We start from the raw sequence: 19,243 nt of genomic DNA on the forward strand, positions 1-19,243 counted from the left end.
CTAAAATGCATTAAATTGTAATAACTACCAGTTTATATTCTGTTGATTAGCTGTCCTTTTCTTATTCCCTCCATCATAACTCATTCCGTCGTTTTTTGCATCTTACCTTTCTCTTGCGTTCTACTTGTTTTCATGAAATCAAATTCTCGATTTCTTCCTTTATATTTTCCTCTTAATCCTTCCTCCTTACTCTTTTCTTCTCTCTCGTTTAGCTCGTTACTCTCAATATTTTTTCATAATATTCTCTCATCTTTGTTGTTGTTATACTCCTATTGTTAGCAATTCTTCTCCCATCTTGTTTGTCACCCTTCTCCCATATTCTTTGTCACACTTCTCCCATATTGCTTGCCATCCTTCTCCCATATTGCTTGTCATCCTTCTCCCAAATTGCTTGTCATCCTTCTCCCATCTTGCTTGTAATCTTTCTCCGATAATGCTTGTCATCCTTCTCCCATCTTGCTTTGTCATCTTTCTCCCATCTTGCTTGTCATCCTTCTCCCATATTGCTTATCATCCTTCTTCTCTCGTCATCTTTCTATCACCTTGCTTGTCATCTTTCTTCCATCTTGCTTGTCATCCTTCTGTCATATTGCTTATCATCCTTCTTCTCTCGTCATCTTTCTATCATCTTGGTTGTCATCTTTCTCCCATCTTGCTTGTCATCCTTCTCCCATATTGCTTATCATCCTTCTTCTCTCGTCATCTTTCTATCATCTTGCTTGTCATCTTTCTCCCATCTTGCTTGTCATCCTTCTCCCATATTGCTTATCATCCTTCTTCTCTCGTCATCTTTCTATCATCTTGCTTGTCATCTTTCTCCCATCTTGCTTGTAATCTTTCTCCGATATTGCTTGTCGTCTTTCTCCCATCTTGCTTGTCATCTTTCTCCCATCTTGCTTTGTCTTCTTTCTCCCATCTTGCCTGTCAACCTTCTCCCATACTGCTTGTAATCCTTCTCCCATCTTGCTTGGCATCCTTCTTCCATATTGATTGTAACCCTTCTCCCATCTTGCTTCTCATCCTCCCATCTTGCTTATCATCCTTCTTCTATCTTGCTTGTTCATCGTGCTTGTCATCCTTCTCCCATCTTGCTTATCATCCTTCTTCCATATTGCTTGTCATCTTTTTCCCATCGTGCTTGTCATCCTTCTCCCATCTTGCTTGTCATCCTTCTTCCATATTGCCTGTCATCCTTCTCCCATCTTGCTTCTCATCCTTCTCCCATCTTGCTTATCATCCTTCTTCCATCTTGCTTGTCATCTTTCTACCATCTTGCTTGTCATCCTTCTCCCATCTTGCTTATCATCCTTCTTCCATCTTGCTTGTCATCCTTCTCCCATCTTGCTTGTCATCCTTCTCCCATCTTGCTTGTCATCTTTTTCCCATCGTGCTTGTCATCCTTCTCCCATCTTGCTTGTTATCCTTCTTCCATATTGATTGTCACCCTTCTCCCATTTTGCTTACCAACCTTCTCCCATCTAGCTTGTCACCCTTCTTCCATATTCTTTATCATTCTTCTCCCATCCTGATTGTCATCCTTCTCCCACCTTGCTTATTATCCTTCTCCCATCTTGCTTGTCATCTTTCTCTCATATTGCTTGCCATCCTTCTCCCATATTGCTTGTCATCCTTCTCTCATCTTGCTTGTCATCCTTCTCCATATTGCTTGTCATCTTATTTCCCATTCTGATTGTTGTTCTTCTTCCATCTTGCTTGTTATAAGCACACTGCTCTCATCTTTCTTATTATCCTAGATTCATCTTTCTTGCGAATCTTCTCCCAATTTCCTTGTTATACTACTCTCATCTACTCTCATATCGTTGCCATTATATTCTCGTCACGCTTATTATTCTTCTCGAGGTTTGGTTGTTATTCTCGTCTCTTACTTTTAATTTCTTCCTTTCTTCTTGTTTGTGACTTTACCTATTTTTTTCTTGTTATTGTTTTAGTTTTCTTTATATACTTCTCCTATTTTGATTTTATTTTCACTGTATTCCCTTTTCTTTAAGGATTATCCAGAAGACTCTGAACACAGTATAGAATCAATATCGCCTAACCAATAACGATGTGAAGCTTGGTGGAAGAGAATTGAATCCTAAGCCTAACCCACAGTTTGTGGTATTAAGGATTCCCCTTGATAGTGTTATCAATATCATTATTATTAATAGTAGTATTATAATAAGAGTTTTAATAGTAGGAGTACTATTGATAGCAGTAGTATCAATAGCAGTGTTAGGAGTAAAATGAACGTGATCTTTCTTTTTTCTTCTTCTGTTTAACCAGCTGATTTCCTACAGAATTACAATCCAATGTGATGTATATGATATAGTTATGGACCAACACTTGACACTTGCGGCCACGGCTGAGACAACACAGGATAACACATAAATAGGGACAAACACCCAGTCCGTGGACGAAGAAATGTGATATTTATGGTAATGTAATAGTAATAGCCATAACAGTACTAATACTTGTATCTGATTCAGTAACTCTATAATTTTCGCTCGACCTTAGCTCCATACATCCACTTCGTTCCTGAAGAATTACAAAGATAAATGGAATAATATTATTATTGTCACTGTTACAAATAGGATAACTTATGGCATATTTTTCATCCACTTAACTTAGATAGGTCCCACAGAACCCACTAAGTTAAACTGTTCCCTTAATCTGTGCCCTGGACGTGATATCTTCTTGTGAATTTATCTGCAGACCTAATTATCCCAGCTATTGAGAGAGTCCAGAGAAGAATTATATTTGTCACTAAGCCAAACTCCGGAGAAAGAGGCTCTATGCAACCGGCTACAAATGGAGTTGGATTTATTACACCAATACCCAGGTGGTCAATTAATTTGTTGCGGATAATCTTGTATGGAAAGGATCAGACAGAGGGTTAAGCAAGAGGAGTGTACCATATCACAAGCTTTCGGTTGCCGCTCGATTAGTAATCGTTGGTATGGTTTTCCCAGGACAATTAATCACTTCCTAGTGTAGAAGGGAAAATTTATGCATTCCATTTTTATCTCCAACAAAGCCGCTGGGAATATATAGTAAGTCAGACTCAATTCTTTTTTCACGAAAACTTCAACAGGTAGGCATGTAATCCGATAAAGAGCTACTGAAAAGAATGTCCACGCGAATTGTAATTCTTATTAAATACCTCTCAGATCGTCTCTTGCTCTTCGCGCTTATGATTTACAGTTTTATACTATTCTCTTTCGATTACAACGTTTCTTAGAAAATGACAGGGATTTTTTTAATCCCATTGTTTGCGAACCTAGATCTTTATTTCTTTGGGTTATTGTTATTGTGAAATATTCTATTTAAATATCAATGGTGCATATTTAGGGTAGATGAGGGTAATTGTAAACAAGGGGTTATTTATTTATTTATTTACTTACTTACTTATTTATTTACTTACTTATTATTTATTTATTTATTTATTTACTTATTTATTTATTTACTTATTTACTTACTTATTTATTTATTTATTTACTTATTTATTTATTGATTTATTTACTTATTTACTTATTTATTTATTTACTTATTTACTTACTTACTTAATTACTTACTTATTTATTTATTTATTTACTTATTTATTTATTTATTTATTTACTCATTTATTTATTTATTTATTTATTGATTTATTTATTTCATCAATCTTTGTTCACGTCATGGCTGATTGGATGTATTCCAGCTCTTAATCCGCCATCACTCTCAATACAAATATAACACAAAGTAATACATAATGAACCTATAAGTTTCCTCTGTTTACAATAATAAAACTAATAATAATAATAATAATAATAATAATAATAATAATAATAATAATAATAATAATAATAATATTAATAATACACAACTAGGCCTAATATTAAGTATAGCTCTTGTATTTAAAACTCCTACCTTAGCTTTTTCATTTTATGCTCAATCTCTTAAGAATTATTCTGTTAACTTCATTGACTACTCTTCGTAGTTTCTTATCGTGTGACTACTCAACATTTATAATTCCATCTCCGTTAGAGCTTTGACTTTCTCTTCCCATCTAATTTTAACTCTAAAAAGAAATTTTCCTAATTTATGCAAATTGCTGGACCTTTCATTTTTTTATAAGCTACTATAGCGTTTATTTACAGAAATTTTTTATCTACCCAACTGTTTCTCAAATCATTCGTTGCCTGACACTTTAGCGCAATATGCATTGCGTTTTCAGCTAGTCCACACAAAGGACATTTATCCTTCTCTACGTTCCCTCTTTTATTCTTGAGTCTCCAGATACCTAATCTCCACCATGCCATTCCCGTTCTCTCTTCCTTTGAATTTAGTCTAACATATTCTTCCTGTTCCCAAAACTGCTTAACCTCCCTATAGTATTTTAGTGATCCTAAGTCTTTAATATTACTAAAAATATCTTGTCTCGAAATTTCGTTTGCCCTCTCTTTTACTATTCTTCCAATAGTTTTCGTGTTTATAGCACAGGGGGTAATTGTAAACAAATGCTGTGAGAAATACAAAACTGTCAATATAAAAATTTTAATTCGGGGGAATATTTAAATTAACATCTTGGCTAACCTACAAAGCAGTTTGGCGCCAAATAGGAGTAACTGCTTAGTTGTGAACGAATGTTTTCTAAGAGTCTACAAAAAAAGTTGAGAACGAATTTTACTTCACCTTCATTTTTGGCATTGTAAGTAAACGTACAGTGCTATTTTTTTTTAAGAATATGTCGTTTTTATGAGCAATATATAGTAGTTAACATTTATTAAAATGGTTTTGAAATCTCCCACAATCTCATTTCATTAAATTATGACGTGTTTACATTTGCCCCATAGTTTTAATTGCTTGGGGGTAATTGTAAACATGTTTTACTATGGTTACATTTCGTACTTTTCAGTATTCAAAGAGACCCCCACCCAACTACGCTGTAGAGGATATAGTGAGGGTTGTCACAGATGTGAAAAATAGTAACTACAGTTATCGTGAAGCTCAGGGGAGGTACTGAGTTCTTACATCGTCATATATCATAGGTTAAAGGGACGAAATGTACCAGTGACCAAAATTGGAGTTGGAAGGAGTACAGCTCTTTCTTCTGAAACAGAACAAAAATGTTCATTGTCTGATAGCCCATGCGAAAATTGGTGTTTACAATTACCCTTCTCTCAAAGGAGTAAATGTAAACTCGTGGGGTAAATGTAAACTAGCAATTAAAAGATGAAAAAAAGTGGACCTTATTATTTTAAACCCATTTTCAGGGAAAAGAAAGATCTAAAGATAACACAATGTTCCTTTGTCACGCTTACCGTTACTGAGGATTGTGTAATGTTGAAATATATTTGAAATTAGTGAAAAGTGTTTACAATTACCCTGGTCTACCCTATTTTCTAAGTCATCAATGTGTTTCTTCAATATATAAAAAATACTTTTGTATTTTCTACATTTTCAGACCTGAGGAATAAAACACAAATGGAAATGTAAGTACATGTCATCAAAAATGGAGTTATGGCTGTGTCGGGAACACGGCCGTGCGTTTCAGTGGTTAGGTGTGGTTTAAATCGAGAGATTTAGACGAAATCTTTCGTTTGGCACCAAAATCAGCGCGCTAGTATCTCGTAGTTACGAGATATAGGCCTACTGTCCGGAAATTTTAGTCCACGCCTAAAATGGCCGCCACAAAGGAGGAGGGGTCAGCCGGAGCTGTGAATCGGATCCCGGTATAGCTCAGTTGATTAAGAACACTCAGCGCGACAAGGTGAAGTGTTATGGGTTCGATTCCCAGTGCTTAAACGAATTTTTGTCCAATAATAGTACTCCCTCCGTTCCAAAACTTGGTATTGTAACGAAAAAAAAAAAAAAAGCAAATTTGATTATTGCGCATGCGCGAACCAAATGTTTCGCTGTGTGGTATTCTGTTCAGTATTGAAGGGACTATCAAGCAGAGCAGTTGTGAATGTAGAAGTCTTCTGTAATGCATAAAATTACTGTATAATATTTTGTGCTCGACCATGCCGAAATGTAGTAATTATACACCTGGTAGCAGACCTTTAATGCATGTCATTAAAGTACACCTACTCATTAAAGTCAGGTCTTTCAGCCAATGACGACTAAGGTTACAACTGTTCAGCCAATGACAGGTCAGCTTTCTACCGTTATAAAACCGCAAGTATCGATTATTCTCGGATATGCAATCGAAAGAGAATTAGCGAAAAGTCACGGAGGCTGGAAATCCAATACTGTCGCAGAAGGTTATGTTCTGTTACTATAATAATTAGCGTTAATTGTAAATAATATTCAAATAAATTTAATTTGTCATCTCGTTTTTCAATGTCGAATTCAATAATCAAGGTTATAATATTATAATATTATCAAGTTTAACGGGACTACGTCAAGGTCAATGACATTATTGTTCCTCGGAAAAAATCAATACTTTCACGTCTGCGCACATCTCACAATTCACGACCTAGAACAAGGTCACTTGCGATCTTGTCAGATACCTACAAATAAAATGTATACATCTGAATACCGGTAATTTGAAGTTAGAAATATGGTCGAGCATAAAAAGTCGTATGAAACTCGCCTATAATGGTAATTAAGAAGCTCGTATGAAAATTATGAAACTCGCTTGCGCTCGTTTCATAAATATCCATACTCGATTCTTAATTACTATCATTATAGGCTCGTTGCATAATGTACTATAAACAGTTCATTATGAACAGAAATCAAATGGGCACCTGCTGTGATGATTCTGTTGCAGAAAATGGAACACCAACCAATTCAATTTTGAATAGATCATCTAAAGCACAACAGTAGTATAAAAACGGGTTGTAATTTATTGCAGTTTTTATGTTAGTTCTCCCCTCTCAAAACAATGTGTTTTTTTATTTTATTAATTTGACATCATATAGAATGAAATGTACTTTATTTATTAGTTTTCTTATGTTAATTTATCATACAAATAAGTATCTAGAAGATGTATTAAAGTTACATTATATTACTGAGAACTTCAACAAATGTATACCATATTTTGGAACGGAATAAATTACACCTTTCTATACCATATTTTGGAACAGAGGGAGTAATAATTATAAAGTTGTGTTTCTGTTGTGTTTACGCATGATTCGTTTATTTCATCCTCTATTAAGTCCAGAATCATCATCGTCCTTGAAGGTATTAGGCCTAGTGGCCTGTTACGGCCTCCGTCCATCTTTTCAGGGGGCGTCCCAAAGAATTTGTCTTGGGAGTCTGGAACGGTCCATTCTATTGACATGGTTAAGCCATTTTTGTCTATAGTGGTTGAGATGTTCATAAATAGGTGTAATTTTCAATTCTTTTGTAATTAGTTCATTACTTTTGTGGTCAAGGAAGCTGTAGCCGGCAGTCCTCCTTAGAAATCTCATTTCCGCAGTTGTTAGGCGTTGAACATCTGAGTTTCGGACAGTCCAGGCCTCACTACCATACATGAGGGCAGGTCTTGCAAGAACTTGATAAGCTTTTAATCTTGTATATTTTTGGGTTTTCGTGGTTGTGAGAACCTGGTTGATGGTTCTTAAGGCTCCATTAAAATGTTGAATATTTTCAGATATATCAGTAACAGGTAAATATGTCAAATTATAACCTAAATATTTAAATGAGTTTACCTGCTCTAACGTACGGGTTCCAATGCAAATTTTACTCCTAACTGTCGATTACCTTGGAACGCCAGAATAAGCTTAATAGATGAATTTAAATATCCATTATGTAGAGAATTTACTCAATGCCTTTATATAACAACTACCGATTCAATTATGGGATTGTGTTTTCTATTGAAAATTTGTTACTCGAAATAAGAGATATGCATCTGTAGATAAGAAATGCTCGTATTCATTGTTATCAAAAATTCTACATCCAATTTTGATCGCCAGGACTGATTTATAACTCTGATTTCAGGTACTGGTCCAGTAATTCATTTTTATTTCTGAAGATATCTTAATTTCAAATAATGGTGGTCATATTTTTATATTGCATTAATCAATAATCTTAGTACAAAACTAAGAGTGCACAGCGGCTCTACAGTAGGCCTACTTCCTTAAACATTTCCCTTATACATAAATGAATTATTTTATAGATTTAAACGTATGCTTTAAAACTGTATTTTCCATATTCAAGAAGGTTGTGATTACTCGCATCTACAACCTCTGTCTCTTTCTGCTAATAAATTAGCTTCATCGTTGTACGGATTTATCGCTATCATCTCCCCTGCAGTAGCATTCCATTTCCTCCTCCGCGCCCCGGTTTTAATACATCGCTACATTTACGCTCTCTCAAATGTTCCATCTAAAGATCTTGCTCCGTTTCTATTTCTTATTATCTCGTTTAACTCTCTTCGCTTCCATTGTTCCTCGGGAATTACATTTCTGAATCCTTTTACCAATGCTTGCTTATCCTAAAGATTACGGGCATCTGTTTAGAATTCTGTGTGCTAAAACAATTAATTGCATTTTACGTCTGTTTATGGTAAATCCTGAAAGAAAAAAATTACAACGGGAACAATAAGAAGAAAGGAGGATAATGATGATGATAATAATAATAATAATAATAATAATAATAATAATAATAATAATAATAATAATAAAAGCCTAATAATTTCTAGAAGCATGAAAATTGGTAGCTTATTGCGTGTCTATTCACTTCAGCTCCATGGTAGAAATAATAATAATAATAATAATAATAATAATAATAATCATCATCATCATCATCATCATTATCAAAATTGTAGGGTTTTTCTTAAAAAGCAACCCTATCCCAAAAACGTACATTTTCAGGAGAAACAAGAAACTATCTGGGATAGGTGATGTTGACACTTCAAGTATGCACAGTTACGTCACTTCCATCCTGTATATCTTTACTTAAGTACTTATTCCTCCATACTGTGTCATTCAGGTATCTGGATATAGGTTAGTATATTTGCTCTAACAGTCTGATGTTTAACTTCCTTGTGTAGGTCTCCATTACTTGTAATTTCTGCTCGTAGATATGGTAGCCTATTTAATTTTCATCGCTTTCTGAATTACTTTACTATCTATTTACAGTTCGCAACGGAGCGGTATTTTATTTATTGTCATGGTTTGTAATTTAATATTTGATATTTTAATCCGTAGTTATCTTTAACTAACTTGAAAACGATTAGAGATATCTCAAAACAGATTGCGCCATTTTTTTTTTCAGAAAATTTCACATGATTCTGAGTACCTACATGACCCCCTTTGCATTTAAAATTTCAAAGATGCATCCAAAATGGTGGCTTTCGAGATAGCTGAGGGCTAGAATCGAGTGTGTCACTGGTAGAGCATTTGGTCTTACAAATACTGGTAACACCTATAGTAATCGATAATCAAGCATATGGGCTATTCCATATGAAATCGATCAGTAAAAAACCTCGCAATTTTTATACTCTAATTTTTTTCCCTATTTATACAAGGTGCTGAGGAGAGTGCATTTGCAAAAACTTACTATCGAAAGTGAAACGGTTTTCGTATTAGTGAGCGACAAATTTAGCGTATTTTAGAAAAAAAAAGCCTCTTTCAGCGCTCAGAACTCTGGAACCATTTACTGCAGAACATTGAACGGGAGCTCATTTTGAAGCTGGCATTTGGTAGATTATGTTAAGAAGTCATCCTTATTTTTATTGTATACAGAGAAACAGATAATCTCATTTTACTTACTTTTCGGCTTTTTGCCAATTTGTAAAAATGTAAAAAAAAATATTGAAAAAAAAACCTTGCATTAATAAGAGGGATTCGGCATTGTTTGCTTAGTGGTACAGCAATAAGTTTCGAGGATATTAAATAGATTATTTTCACACGCCTGGACTTGAACTGCGCAGTACCATACGCACTGGCCGAGAGCTGAAGATAAGCGAGCGTTGGGCGTCATTTTACTCCTGTGTTTATGAAAACCAGTGATAAAGCTAGCACAGTCATGACTGCTAGACGACACATCAAGTGTTTATGTCTCCTGGCCTTGCTTACCTCGGCTAGCTTCCGCCTCACAGTCAGCTGGTTACTTCACGCGCGTAGTATTTATTTTATTTATTTGATATTTTCAATACTTTCTTATCAACGTGCCATCAGTAAAAAATATGTGTTTATTTGTACTTTCAATGCGGAACCTAACTATATATTTTTAAAATATTTTTTCCTTGGCAAAGGCGTCTTAATGAAGGAAAATCTAAATTTCTCCATTTCCATAAAAAGTAAGAAAATCTTTTTATATGTCAATATAAACTTTAATTTCTCAGCATCAAAATAAACCATGATTTTAATCATTGGGTGAAGAGGTTTCGGAGCTACAACAGTTTAAATTTGCAAATTTTATGAAATTACGATAAATTTAAGTATTTTAAATTTAAACACTATGAAGTTCTGATGCATCAGACTTTGCACATAGCATTGTATCACTGTTCTCTACATACAAAAAAGTTTTACTGTATTTAGAAATTGTAAGGTCAATTTTCTCAGCATTTCGGTCGATTTGAGATAGAATAGCTCATATGGAAGATATTTATTTGGTTCCACACTTTTGATTCACCCTGTATTAAACCGATGTTAATGTTATGTTTTATTTAACGACGCTCGCAACTGCAGAGGTTATATCAGCGTCGCCGGATGTGCCGGAATTTTGTCCCGCAGGAGTTCTTTTACATGCCAGTAAATCTACTGACATGAGCCTGTCACATTTAAGCACACTTAAATGCCATCGACCTGGCCCGGGATCGAACCCGCAACCTTGGGCATAGAAGGCCAGCGCTATACCAACTCGCCAACCAGGTCGACTATTAAACCGATGTACACTAAGCAGAGAAATATATAAAGTACACAGTGTGTCGGGTGATGTTGCTAAAACGTGCACGACCGTCCTGCTGTTAATAAATTACTATATACATAGCGTGAGAATGATGTCATAAAAGTTACAAGTCGTCGATTAGTACATTCGATTATTAGCTAATCGGGATAATGAAAGAGTAGTTATTTTAGCAAAAGATCAGGTAATAGACACTTAGTATGAAATTGGAATGGAATGGAATTTAACTGAGGGGGGGCACGGATGACCCAGCACTGCGACCTGTAGAGATCTATTACGTTAACCCTCGATATGGAATGAGTTGCGTGCTACAGATCCCCTACGCGCATCGCCCTAACCACATGACTCCCTAACGACCGGTTTCTACAGCCGACAGAATGCATATACCATTCCTGCTTCGGCAACTTCCCCCAAGGCCCCCTGACGGTCTGAGGCGAAACTCCTCCCCCGAGTAGGCCCGCCTCGGGTGCCATTGGAGAAGCCTTCCAACGTCGCTTAACTACATTCCATGGAGGCCGGTCGAGAGAGTCAGCAGCTTCGGGAGGCCGCCTATAGAGTGATCTGAAAAACCAGAAACGGGATGATGAGGAAAGGATGGGGGAGGAAAGGAAGTGGCGAAGATGAGTGGGGTTCTAATCGCCTGATAAAGTTACCTGATATTCATCCATAGGAGTGAGGAAAAAAACCCCGAAGAAACCTTACCCAGACAACTCGCCCAGACCGGCAATCGAACCCGGGACGGCTGGGTTCGGAGTTAGACTCGCTAACCCCTCAGCGGTGGACAGACAGTTAGTAAGCTCACGTTTGTCAAAAAATGATCTCAGGTTTTATATGTTATTGTTGGGTCTGTGTTGCTGGAAAATGGCTTCATTTAGCGTGCCGGTGGATGTTGTTTTAGATGAATTGTGACGTCAACAAAAACCGCTGATGAGGCGCTCAACAAGTCCGCAAGACACTTTCATTCATTTCGAAGCTATTTTATTCAAGCTCCTGGAGATCGTTACTGTCACTCCCTCTGTCTTCCTTACCGCCATTACGAGAAGGGAAATATATTACCTGTGATCCGCAAAACACAAGCCACCAACCACAGCAATTTGGTTGAGTCGCTGAGATATGACAGTCATAAGGCGTGCTATGCGTTCAATGGAGTGTCTTTCTCATAGAGGCATGCAAAATATTTTTCAACAGCGACCTAGTTTCTGTAATTTTTACTGTCTGGTTATATGACTCATCAATACAAATTTTTCTGATGCTGCAAACATATATTTAAGGTACAGTAGTGGCAAGAAAAACCGGACCGGCCCTTGTAGCTGATTTCAGAGCCTTGTTCCCTCCAGAGCACGATAGACCGGTAACTAAGACTTTCGTGGTTCGAATCCTGCCTGGGAAGAAAACTTTTTTTTTTTTTTTTTTTGTTCCTTGTTCAAATTTATTCCTAATACTTTTCGATTGCTGGTAAAATTCATGTTCTGGGAATAATAAGTTAATTAAGTAGTAAAATATCGCTGCACTACTTCAAGGGTGTAATTGATGTTTTGTTATTGAAGTGTTGTTTCAGTGAAGAAGTGTGTTGTGTAAGTGAAGTGTGTTTGTGTCAGTAAGTTTTATAGTTTATAGTGGTAGTGCAAAGTATTTGAACAGCGAAATGTTTTTGAAGTGTTCGTGAAATCAGATAGTATCAATGTGTCGTAATACCAGTGCAGTGAGTGAGTTGACAGCGAAATGAGTGTAGTGCTGAAAGGTATTTGTGCATATTTGAACATATCATAATCGTCGGTTTTAGTTCGAATTTAGGGTTAAGGTACAAATTTGATTTACTTTAAATGTTATTTTAAGTGATCGTGCTCCATTTAATTTGGGATGCTCATTATTATTATTATTATTATTATTATTATTATTATTATTATTATTATTAGTAGTAGTATTTATTATCATTAATAATTATTAGTAATTTATTTTGTTATTAATTGTGTTTGTTATTAACTGTCATTATTGAGTGTAATTAGTTATCACTGGCACCGTGTATTTACCCATTTTCAGTGTGAATACATACATACAGTACATTACATTACATTACATTACATGCATACATACATACATACCTAAATACATACATACATACATACAATGTATTTTGTTAGCTCCTATGTAATGAAAGCAGTTTCACTGACGAAATAAAAATTAAATGAAGAGATAATGTGTGTGTATACACACACACACAAACACACACACATATCGTCTCTCTATCCTTTAATTTTGCTATGTCTATATAAACCTTTAGATTACCTAACAAATTTATTTTTTTCAGGAATTTGGTTTATCAAATTATTAACAAATATATAAACAAATATTGCTGACTTACTTCTATAGAAATCAAAATAAATTTAAAATTAACCTCCATCATTACTGCACCAGTTAAACTTACACATTCTTTCTAAACACACTCAAATGCCAGAATTAACACACAACAGAAGTTTTGGACAGAGAATACAACTCTTTAACTAGAGGTAATTCAGAGCTAAGTACACTTGACACACTGATATTTAAGAAACAAATTAGTTTAATTATTTATTTGTTATTTGTTTTTTTCCTTAAGCTACTTGATTTTAAGTTTAAGTTTCTATATTTGTATAGATTTGTTACAGATATCTGTGAAATAATGTACCTTGTGCTAACATTTTTCATGTTCTTTTGTTATCTAAAGAAGGAGGTTCATAATGCTATAGGCATCCAATAAGGAAACCTCAGTGCGCACAAATCACCGGGCGTGACTCTCTCGCGCAGATGACGTATGCTCCCGTACCCAGCTTGCTCTCAAGCCTAATGCAGGGTGGTAAGAGGGGTATAGCATGCGCGCCGCGAGGAGTTCGAGCTGAGTTTTGCTTGCAGGATACCTCTACTTTAATTGTATTTCCACAGTCTAAGATAATATGTTATACTTTTCATAGAATTGGTTCAAAAAATTCTAAGAAAGTTAGGTTTTCGTGTATGTATAAGGAAATCCTAAACATTAGGCTATGGCGGCATAGTCAGGGCCAAGTTAATAACGGTACTGGAGCCGAATTAAGATGACATTAGTTCCCAATCATTCTCGCTAGGGCCGAATTCGTATGCACTCCACACATCATCTCTTTATTCTTCATCTTTCACTGTTGCTACTTCTCGTCACTGGAATTCTCTGCCGCCTGAAGTCAAGGGCTGCCGAACTTTAATTTCCTTTAAATGTAAATTGGAAAAATATCTTATGATGAATTGCCAGATCTAACGAGTTGCAAATATTTAATGGAATGTGTTCCACTGTATTTATTTTTATTTTTTACCTTATTCTGTTTCTTATTTTTATTGTGTAATCATGTAAATCGTGTTTATTTATCACTTAACGCCAATATGTATCCCACTGTGTTGCTCTTTTATTATTAATCTATTTTTATGTACATTTTATTCAATTGTCGGTTTCTGGTTTAATTATGTAAATCCTACTTAATTGTAATCTAATACTAATATGTATACTAATCTGTTTATTTTTATTTCTACTGTGTACATTTTTTATTGAATTATCGGCTTCTGTTTTTATGTGATTCGTATTTGATTCTAACAACATTAATATGTATTCCACTATGTTTATTTGTATTTTATGAGGTGAATATTTATGTAACTACCTCGTTTGATCTCATTATGTACCTAAATTGTATCAGTATGTAATTACTTAATTCTGATCCAGTTTTATGTTCAACTATGTAAGCAAGTTTTAATCCTGGTTGAGTGTAAGAGAAGGCCTTACGGCCTTAACTCTGCCAGATTAAATAAAGCCATTATTATTATTATTATTATTATTATTATTATTATTATTATTATTATTATTATTATTATTACATAAAATAAAATTGGTGCCGCGTTTTATGGTCTTAACCGTACCGTTCAGTACTCCTGGATTTTTAATAAGTCTGGACTATCTACATCTGAATGGGTAACCTGCCTCAAAATGAATGCCAATCTAGCAGCAGTAAGAGGAGTACCTGGTCGCTCTTTGGACGGATCCCGGTGCAGACATGGCTGCCCGGAGACTGAAACCCTTGCCCACGTACAAGGTCAGTGTAACAGAGGTTTGCTCCTCCGAAATGCCAGACACCATCATGTTCGATCCTTAATTGCAACTGCTTTAAGAAAAAAGTCTCGGATAGTAGAAGAGGAAGTTTTTTGCCTTGCTACTAATGGCTCCTCTAGATGTATTGATATCATAGCGTATTTCCAGACTACCAAGAAAGGATATATATAATTGATCCTACCATGAGGATTGAAACGGGGAGTAGCCAGCCGGAGGATGTCAATAAAGAAAAGATCAATATTTATCTGCCAACAGTTTCATTACTTCAAAGCAAAATACCAGCTTGAAGACATTGAAGTGATTGGTCTTCTTATTGGAGCTCGTGGTGTGATTCCGAAGTTCTTTGAAAGCTTCAGGAAGACTTTTGAACTACCACACACACTTACTGCTGACATCATAACTTCAATTTTGAAACGCTCTTGCCAAATTCTGAGTCATCATATTCACTCTGTTTAATTTTTTTTTATTCGCTTTATATTCATATATGTTTATTTTCATTTTCTTTCTACAAAATTTATGTAAACATTTAATATTGTAAAATTCATGTAGGGTTCTGGGCTACCTCCAATGGGAGGCAGTTATTATCTTATCTTTTCTCTTAATATTAAATGAAATAATATAAATGCATACAGGAAAACCGGCTACGGATTTTGTACCACGTGCTGCTGATTCATTGAGAGCGACTTGCACTCTCATCACCCGCCTGTGTGGTCGGTCAATACGAAATGTAGCTGTAGAGCTGCTTGAATTCACAGACATGTCCTGCCTGTCCGGCAGGCGAGACGTGAGGGTCCTCAGAACGAGAGTCCCCGAGGACCGGCCGTTCCCTTAATGGTGAACAACTGGAACTCGTCTCTTTTTATCCCAGTCCTTCTGATGCATTACATACGCCCGGACGATCTCCCACACCACGACTGATTATCAACCAATCACTCCAAGTGAAGACCCTTTTGTGACGGTTCGCTGCACCTCCTACTATTCCTTGACCGCGCCTTGTTGAAAAAACTGCTAGTCGTCAAGTGCAAGCCTTCCGTTCGTCACATTCAAAGGTTTTCTAGCAATATAAAGAACTGGGAAATTATGCCTCCTCGCTTGTTACAGTAAAGAGATTGATTTACAAATAGGTAACATCAATGACTGAAATATTGATAGTTATTTGGTGATATTCCTTCGGTCAGGAACAGTAATGACAAAGACTGATACGAAAGTAATTATTTTTATGGTAGTGGTAGTGACTGTGATGGTTGCGGCAAGAAATATAATAGTAGTCTCTGTTATCCTTGATTATATCCATTTAATCTTGATGACAGTTCTTGTGATAGTGAATAACTCTTCTCGGGTTCTCAGCCAGGTGAGTTGGAGATTAGCTTCCAAGCTTTCGACGGCTAGCTCTGCCATCTTCATTCCCTGAAGAAGATGGCTGAGAACCCGAGAATAGTTATTCTACATCAAACGCCGGGAAAGCCTCAAGTCATACAAGTTCTTGTGATCTTCATTGCAATCTTTTTTGATCTCGGTTGTAGTATACTAGTAATATGGACTACGGTCTTTGTAATCTAAGGTCTTAGCTAATGTGATGTTGATTTCAGTTCTTATGATTTCGATTGTAAATTCTTGTAGTCTCGATTCTAGTCCATGCGATCTTGATTACAGTGCTCGTGATCTTGATTATACAGCAGTTATCGTAATTTTAATTACGGCGAAAGTGATCTTGATAATAGTCTTTGTGATTTTGATTACAGTCCTTGTGATCTTGATTGTAGTCCTTGTGATCTTGATTGTAGACCTTGTGATCTTGATTACAGTCCTTGTGATCTTGATTACAGTCCTTGTGATCTCGATTGTAGTCCTTGTGATCTTGATTGTAGTCCTTGTGATCTTGATTACAGTCTTTGTGATCTTGATTACAGTCCTTGTGATCTTCATTGTAGTCCTTGTGATCTCGATTGTAGTCCTTGTGATCTTGATTACAGTCCTTGTGATCTTGATTACAGTCCTTGTGATCTCGATTGTAGTCCTTGTAATCTTGATTGTAGTCCTTATGATCTTGATTAGTCCTTGTGATCTTGATTACAGTTCTTGTGATCTTGATTACAGTCCTTGTGATCTTGATTGTAGTCCTTGTGATCTTGATTAGTCCTTGTGATCTTGATTAGTCCTTGTGATCTTGATTGTAGTCCTTGTAATCTTGATTGTAGTCCTTGTGATCTTGATTACAGTCCTTGTGATCTTGATTACAGTTCTTGTGATCTTGATTACAGTTCTTGTGATCTTGATTATAGTCCTTGTGATTTTGATTACAGTCCTTGTCATCTTCATTGCAGTCCTTGTGATCTTGATTACAGTCCTTGTGATCTTGATTGTAGTCCTTGTGATCTTGATTGTAGTCCTTGTGATCTTGATTACAGTCCTTGTGATCTCGATTACAGTCCTTGTGATCTCGATTGTAGTCCTTGTGATCTTGATTGTAGTCCTTGTGATCTTGATTGTAGTCCTTGTGATCTTGATTACAGTCCTTGTGATCTTGATTGTAGTCCTTGTGATCTTGATTGTAGTCCTTGTGATCTTGATTAGTCCTTGTGATCTTGATTGTAGTCCTTGTAATCTTGATTGTAGTCCTTGTGATCTTGATTACAGTCCTTGTGATCTTGATTACAGTTCTTGTGATCTTGATTATAGTCCTTGTGATTTTGATTACAGTCCTTGTCATCTTCATTGCAGTCCTTGTGATCTTGATTACAGTCCTTGTGATTTTAATTGTAGTTCTTGTGATCTTGATTACAGTCCTTGTGATCTTGATTGCAGTCCTTGTAATCTTGATTATCATCCTCGTGATCTTTATTACATCCCTTGCGATCTTAGCTATATACTTTTTGATCTTGATTAATAGTCCTTGTAAAATTGGTTATATATTCCTTGTGAATTTGATCACAATAAACGTGATCTTGATTAGGCTTATAGCTCTTGTAATCTTGATTAGGCTTATAGCACTTGTGATCTTGATTATAATACTTTAGATCTTGATAATAGTTTTTATGATCTTAATTACAGTCCTTATGATCTTGTTTACAGCCCTTGTAATCTTGATTACAATTTTTTTTTAATCTTGAATACAATCCTTGTGATCTCGATTATAACCCTTGTGATCTTGATTATAGTCTTTGTGATCTTAATTATAGTCTTTGTGATCATCATAGTCGTGATCTTAATTTATAATCCCTGTCATCTTGATCACAAGCCTTGTGAACTTGATTATAGCATTTTTGATTTTGATTGAAGTCTTTATTTTATGTGTGATCTTAATTATTGACTTGTAATACTGATTATACTAATTATTGTGATCTTCATTATAGTCCTAGTGATATTGTTATACTCGTGATCTTGTTTCAAGTTCTTAGTTCTTGTTATCTTGATCGTATTTTTTGTGATCTTCATTATAGTCCCTGTAATCTTGATTATAGTTCTTGCCATAGTGATTATGGTACTTGTAATCCTTGTTAACAATTAATCGTTACAGTAGTTTTAATTATCATCATTATTTTCATCGTTATTATTATTATTATTATTATTATTATTATTATTATTATTATTATTATTATTATTATTATTTCAGTTTAGTAGACAGTCAGTTATTGTATTTAATTGGCAGGAGAAATCTTTATACTTTTAGAAAACCTGCCGATCAGACATCCCATTCACTACAAAACGTGTTTTACCTAATGGCTTCGCATCCGGTTCTACTGAAGGACATCCTGTGGCCCATTGCTGTCACTTATAAGGTTCTTGATCTTATATTAACGAAACATAATCTTCTCACATTTAGAGCTTTTGAGCGTTCTAGTATTGCTATTGCTCGTCCTACTGCAGTTGCCATTCCAATTCCCATACTCTGCGATACAGCATAGTAAGTTATTGCGCTTTCCCACGCCTAACGTCAAAGTTATTGTCCATTATATGACCATTAATATTCAACAGTTCGGTTATCACAAACTGCGAGATGATTAATGGCCATGTTCCCACGAAATACTTCTAAACTATTGCATAACAGCAAATGAACGGTGTAACGCTGCAGCATGTTTTCCTGTCCGAAACTATACACAAGGAACATTATTAGTTTTATTACTGCAATAAATTGAACAATAGTTATAAACAATATGTTCATGCTACTGTACTGTATTTTCACGAATTATTTTTTTATTTTAGTTGGTTATTTAACGACGCTGTATCAACTACTAGGTTATTTAGCGTCCATGATATTGGTGCTAGCGAGATGATGATTACCTTGCATTCACATTACGGTTG

General features: G+C 35.5%; 1 protein-coding gene across 1 annotated transcript in view; it reads right to left on the bottom strand.

The window, feature by feature from the left end:
* The window catches only part of Neto (Neuropilin and tolloid-like), a 1,086,331-nt gene that overhangs the window by 822,957 nt on the left and 244,131 nt on the right, over positions 1-19,243 (bottom strand). The gene's annotated exons all lie outside the window — the stretch shown is intronic.

Source organism: Periplaneta americana, chromosome 3, assembly GCF_040183065.1.
Source record: "Periplaneta americana isolate PAMFEO1 chromosome 3, P.americana_PAMFEO1_priV1, whole genome shotgun sequence".
Classification (NCBI taxonomy): Eukaryota; Metazoa; Arthropoda; class Insecta; order Blattodea; family Blattidae; genus Periplaneta; species Periplaneta americana.